The sequence below is a fragment of the Rattus norvegicus genome, chromosome 2 (assembly GCF_021556685.1).
Source record: "Rattus norvegicus strain SHRSP/BbbUtx chromosome 2, alternate assembly SHRSP_T2T, whole genome shotgun sequence".
NCBI lineage: Eukaryota > Metazoa > Chordata > Mammalia > Rodentia > Muridae > Rattus > Rattus norvegicus.
The window spans coordinates 155,784,140-155,790,653 of NC_141535.1; positions in this window are offsets into that span (position 1 = coordinate 155,784,140).

The window sequence follows — 6,514 nt, forward strand, 5'->3', positions numbered from 1 at the left end:
ACATCCTGTATTGAGGCTGGACCCTGACACAGAACAAATTGCTAGCGTTAGTTTGAGGCCAAGCAGAGAAATTCAGTGAGAAGCTGGGAGAATCACATCAAATCAGTCATCTTGGAGAGGAGTTTGAGCGAGAACAGCTGAGTTGAACCAGCCAGCCAGAGTTCAGAGAGAACTTTCTAGGGTGAGCTTATTCAGCAGTAAGCCTCTTAGAGGACAATTTCATCAGGCAGACAAAAGAAACTTTTACAAATTATTCTAGATGCCCATCTAACGGATAGAGAAAATGTATGTATATACAATAGACTATAATTTAGCCATTAAAAAAAATCATGTGGGCTGGGGATTTAGCTCAGTGGTAGAGCGCTTACCTAGGAAGCGCAAGGCCCAGGGTTCGGTCCCCAGCTCTGAAAAAAAGAACCAAAAAAAAAAATCATGTAATTTGTGGGGAAAATGGGTAAGAACTAAAGCTTACAAGTTAAGCAAAATGAGCTGGACCTAGAATGACAGGTAGGTAACGTTTTCTCATCTGTGGAGGATGATTGGTGGCAACAAGGTTACAGCAGGAAGAGGAAGGGTGTGTAATGGGAGCAGATATGGTCTACCTACATTATACATATATGAGTAGAAGTGTCATAATAACACATAATTCTGTAGGTGATGGTTTGAATGGGAATCGTCTCCATAGGCACTTATACTTAAATGCTTGGCTCCCAGTTGGTGGAACTGTTTGGGAGAGGTTAGGAGGCGTGGTCTTGTTGGAGGAAGTGTTACTGAAGGCATGCAACATTTCCACTTAGCTCCCTCTGCCTCGTATCTGTAGACTATGATGAAAGCTGTCATGTACTGCTCAGTGCCATGTCTACCTGCCTGATGCCATGCCTCCCTCTTACCAGGATGGTCATGGACACACTCTCTTTAAGTCCCAAATATACTCTTCTTTCTTTAAGTTGCTTTGCTCAGGGTGTCTTATCACAGGAACAAAAAATAACTAAGACACTGTAGAAAAATATACATTGATAAAAATAAAACACGATCCATTGGAGTTGAATGGTCATTGCCGGGGTTCTATGCTTATAGATAATAGGATTTCTAGAAATAAAAAATTTTAAAAATTATCATCTGAAATGTATTAGCTGTAAGAATGTGAAAGCACTGTAGTAAAGATTTAGGGGTGGGATTGGAGCAATGACAGAGCAGTAAAGAATGCTGGCTGCTGTTCTGGGGGCCTGAGTTCCATTCCCAGCACCCACATGGCAGCCCTCTACTATCTGTAGCTCTGTTTCCAAGTGACCCGGCACCCTCTTCTGACCTCCACAGACACCAGGAATGCTCATGGTATATATATATATATATATATATATATATATATATATATATATATATATATATGTATATATGTATATATGTATATATGTATATATGTATATATGTATATATGTATATATGTATATATGTATATATGTATATATGTATATATGTATATATGTATATATGTATATATGTATATATGTATATATGTATATATGTATATATGTATATATGTATATATGTATATATGTATATATGTATATATGTATATATGTATATATGTATATATATTATATATATGCTCATCTATATAAAATAAAAATAAATCCAAAGAAAAGTAAGTCTACATATACAGGATTATCACAAAATAAATAAAAGATAAAAATCCCTCCCCCAATATTGAAAAGAAAAAGAAAAATAGGGAAAATTAGGGAAAAATATGAAGCCTATAGGTAATCAACTTTGTATTTTTCCTATCACCTAAACAACAGTAGAGATAATATTATAACTGTAACTTAATCACCCATCATCCATTAAGAAAATGCTGCAAATATAACCCAGCTGAAAAACACCAAGCCTCGGATTAAAAATCTGCTAGGTTCAGATGAAAATATGCAATGTTTGGCTGAAGAAATGGCTCTGTAATTAAGAGTGATTGCCTTTCTTCCAGGGGACCTAAGTTTCATTATCAGCCCATGGGAGGGGGCTCACAATTGTCTCTACCTCCAGTTCCAGGGACATTTGACACCCTCTTCTAGCCTCAGAGTCTTTATTCTTTTTTTAAAGTTTATTTACAGTGTACTCATGTACACTGGACTATCTTCAGTCAAGCACACCAGAAGAGAGCATCTGATCCCAGATGGTTGTGAGCCACCATGTGGTTGCTGGGAATTGAACTCACGACCTCTGTTAGAGCAATCAGTGTTCTTGACCACTGAGCCATATCTCCAGCCCTAGAGTCTTTAACCACATTATACTGTTGCAGCTCCCATTACAAAATACATAATATGCAAGATTCAATCTAAAACGTTTGCTTCCTTTTTTTCTTGGACAAAGAGCACCTTTTTACATGTTATTAACTGATTTTTTTCCCTAGAAGATAAATGTGAAGAATGTTAAGTCTGGCCGAGGAAGTACCTGTTGGACTGTGAAGGCAGCATCCTGCCAAAATTCTGCAAATATCCTCTTGTTTTCAAGGGATGTCTGGCATCCTTGTTCAGCAAATCTCCTTCATCTCCTCTTTTGGTTTAGCCATATTTTGTAACATAATGTTGAATACAGCTGCTCCATGTTGAGTCATTTCTTAATGTCAGAAGGTTTTCTTCCGGGCCATTAAAACATTTACAAAAACTAGAGAGCAATCAGTATTAACACTGTATCATAGGGGGAGCTTGAAATATTAAATTGTTAAATTGAATTTAACTTCCCCAATCTATCGGCAATACTCTCCAACAATCCATTGCCAGATATTGCAAACCGATGATGCTATCTGACCGTAATTTCAGTACTTCCTGAGTTACCATGAGCTAATAAATGTTCTCTCCCCTAATCCCAAGGGAGCAAAGGCCTCACTGCAATGCACAGAACCGAGCCCCATTCCAATCACATCTTACTGAGAACTCTTTGTTGGTGAACAACTTGATCAACTAAGGTAACCACAGCCGATTCTAAATCAGCGGTTTCAGCATGTAGCATACCACCTATATGTCTTTGGATGCTTCATAATTTTTCTGAATCCGAATGCTATTCTACAGTATAAGGTACATTTTGAAGGTGTGGACGCAGGGCTATCCAGCAGTTGCAGCTGCTGCAGTAAAGGCAACAACTTCCAACACAAAGGCAATCGTGACTCCAGCCATTCTTTAATCCTTTTCTTCACTTGATCCAATATCACAAAGCGTAGACATGGGAGGGGATGCTTCCCAGGCACGAGCCGTCTCTGCAGGAATCCAAACACCAATCTGGGTTTAAAGTACATAAATGCTCTGAAGCTCGAATTAGCGGGTACAAGAACGATTGGAATAAGACACATAACCTTCAGATTGGTTCTGAGCAGTTTTGGCAATCGTAGACAAAGAAGGAAGACAAACAGATGCCATGGTATTGTGAGATACATGATTTTAAAACTTTTGGTGGATTCTTCGCGAATCTCATACCATGCACTCCAATCCCACTCACGTCCCTGTCCCCTTCATATCTGCCCTCCGTTCTTGCACCACTCCTCAAGAGAAAACAAAACAAAATAAACAATAAACAAAATAGAAAAATGCAAAATGAAGTAAAGTAAAAGGCGTCTCACTGTGGAAACGGCAGTGTGCTATGATTTGTCACACACTTCTTTGTTTGCAAATGGTCTTTGCAATGAGGCATTGGTCTAGTTCAAGGCATCCGGCTTCTGTTACACTATCAATACTGGATCCTTTCTGGGACTCCTCTCGGATATGCGGTTGTTGCCCAGAGTCGTGGAGGACCTGCAGCTTTAGATTGGCAGGACTGGCCCCTTTGTGTGCTCCAGCAGTTCATAGATGGGGTAGAGGCTGGGGTGGGCCAACTTAAAACCCTGGATCTGAGTCTAGGTAGAAGCTCAATTGGTTTACCCACCAATTCTCCTGCACCCATGCCATTAGGGCCAGCTCTCCTGCTTTGCCCAGGTGAGGGACAGTGGGCAAGTGGCAGGGCCAGCTTTCCCATTCTTCAACTGATTCTCCCATGCCTATACCACAAGGGCCAGCTCCACTGTGCTGCCTCGGCAGGGGTGGGGGCCACTATCCCAAGTGCTGTAGATGGGGAGGGGTGGGGCCAGCTCTTCAGCTCTCCTGTCCTTGGGGCCAGCTCTCTCATGCTGTCCAGGCAAGAGGCAGGGCCTGGTCTCTTGTTTGTAGCAGTTGGCAAATATGAACTATCCCTTAGATGTAACTTTCAAATATGAACTTCGTGGCCAATCCAAAAAGGAAATCCTCCCACTTCTATTTGATAAGATGAATTCAAATTTAAGCCCTCTTCACTGGGGGAACAAAGAACCTCTAGTGTCATAGAGTCCTGAAGTCCAATGAAAGTCACGAGTCTAAACTAGAATAGTGCGATCTCCCAGATGCATCCCTCTTAAAGCAGGGTTAATTAGAAAAGTTCTCTGTCTCATTTACCTGAGTAGTGGCGATGGTTGGCAGGAGTGCGGGAGCCTGCAGAAGATAGACGCATCCCCTTGGAGCTGTAGTTATAAGCCATGCTAAGTTGTTAATATGAGTGCTGGGCACTGAACTCTAGCCTTCTGCAAGAGTAGAATGGACTCTTAACCACTGAGCCATCTCTACAGACCACTTCACTCTCTTTATGTGGGTGCTGGGTATCCAAACTCAGATCCTCATACCTGCATGGCAAGCACCCTACCGGTCCAGCCATCTCCCCGCCCTCCAATTCTAAGGATTCTGTTGGAGTTCTTAGGTCTCTCATGTATAGAATCATATCATCTGCAAATAAGAATATTTCAATTTCTCCCTTTCTTATTTGTATTGCCTTTTTTATTTCTCTTGTCTTACAGCCCTAGCTAAAACTCCCAACACTATATTAAAAGTGGAGAACATAAACAACCTTGTCTGTTTTAGTAGAAATTAGGCGTATCTTTAAAAAAGTAACTATAATTTATATTGTAGTTAAATTTCAATGTTTATTGTAAGTGTTTTATAAAACACATATGATTTTTATGGAGCTGGAAAGGTAGCTCAGCAGTTAAGAACATCAGCTACTCCTTCATAGGACCAGAGTTTGGTTCTCAGCCTCTGTGTTGGGCAGCTTAAAACCGCCTGAAACTCCAGCTCCAGGGCATCTGACATCCTCTTCTGGCCCCCCTCTGCACCTGCACACATATGGCGTACACTCACTCACAAAGACACACTTAAATATAAATAAAAATACACCTAAGCAATTTCCGTTCGTTTTTTTGTGTAATTTGAGATCCTGTTGAGCTCACATATTAGTTCTAGAAACTGTTCTTGGGATTTCCAACATAAACAAAAATGCCATTTGCCTTTGGAGGCAGCTTCGTTTTCTTTTCTTATTTAAATTTTATGTACATACTTTTAATTTCTTTTTCTTGTCTTATTGCAGTGGACTGGACTCCTATCGTGCTACGAGTAGCGGAGTACATATTTTTACTTCTAATTTTAGGGGAAGTATAGGTTGTAACTATTTTTTATTAAATTAGGGACACTTTCCTCTGTTCATATATTTTAAATTTTATAGTTATATATTATAAACTATATCTTATAGTTTTATATATAATATATGTAATATTAGTTTTATATTTTGTCAAATGCTCTTCTGTGTTAGTTGATATGATTGTGTGTGATTTTAGCCTCTCAAGTCCATCAATGAAGTTAATGTGTTGATTCTTTAATACTGATAATATCAATCCAGCTGGGCCCTCCCCCATCACTAATTAAGAAAATGCCCTATGGGTTTGCTTATAGCTCCATCTTATGGGAGCATTTTCTTAACTGAGGCTCCTTCCTCTCTGATGACTCCATAGATAAAAAAACGTCTACACTGGGGCTTGAGAGATGGCTCAGAGTTTAAGAACACTTGTGCTTACAAGACATGGCTTCAGTTCCCAGCACCCACAAGGTGGCTCACAACCAAGCTGCTGCCTTCAACACTCAAACCTAACAATTCTTAGAAATGTTCTTCCTTTTGACATAGATGCTGTTATTTCTGTTTCATTTATTTTGTGAATCCACTTCTGAGAAAAACTATGTCCGGATTATTTCTTTAAGAATAATAATTTAATTTAACGAAAAACGTTTTATTTTTCGCTTACCATTAAAATAAGTACAGTGTCTGCAATATAGTAGAAAGTTTTCAGTTTTTCTTCTTTCTTTTTATCAATTGTTTAGTATTCGATATTCCTAGGTTGTCCATGGTGACATTTATAGTGGCCATTTATTTTTAGAAGGGTCCATCTATTTTATGTATATGAATGTTTTGTCTGCATGAACATATATGTACTAAGTTTGTGGCTGGCTGGTACCTTTTAACTAGTGAGTGTGCCATCTCTCCAAGAGCTGAGCAGAGCATTTTAAAGGTATGGGGCGGTGAAACGGGTGGGCTAAGCACAGAAATAAAGCCACTATTCAGAGCCTGATCGGCTCACCCTGCCTCAAGTATCTCGCTCCCTCCCTAGAGCCCGCCCATTTCTGCACGCTTGTCCTTT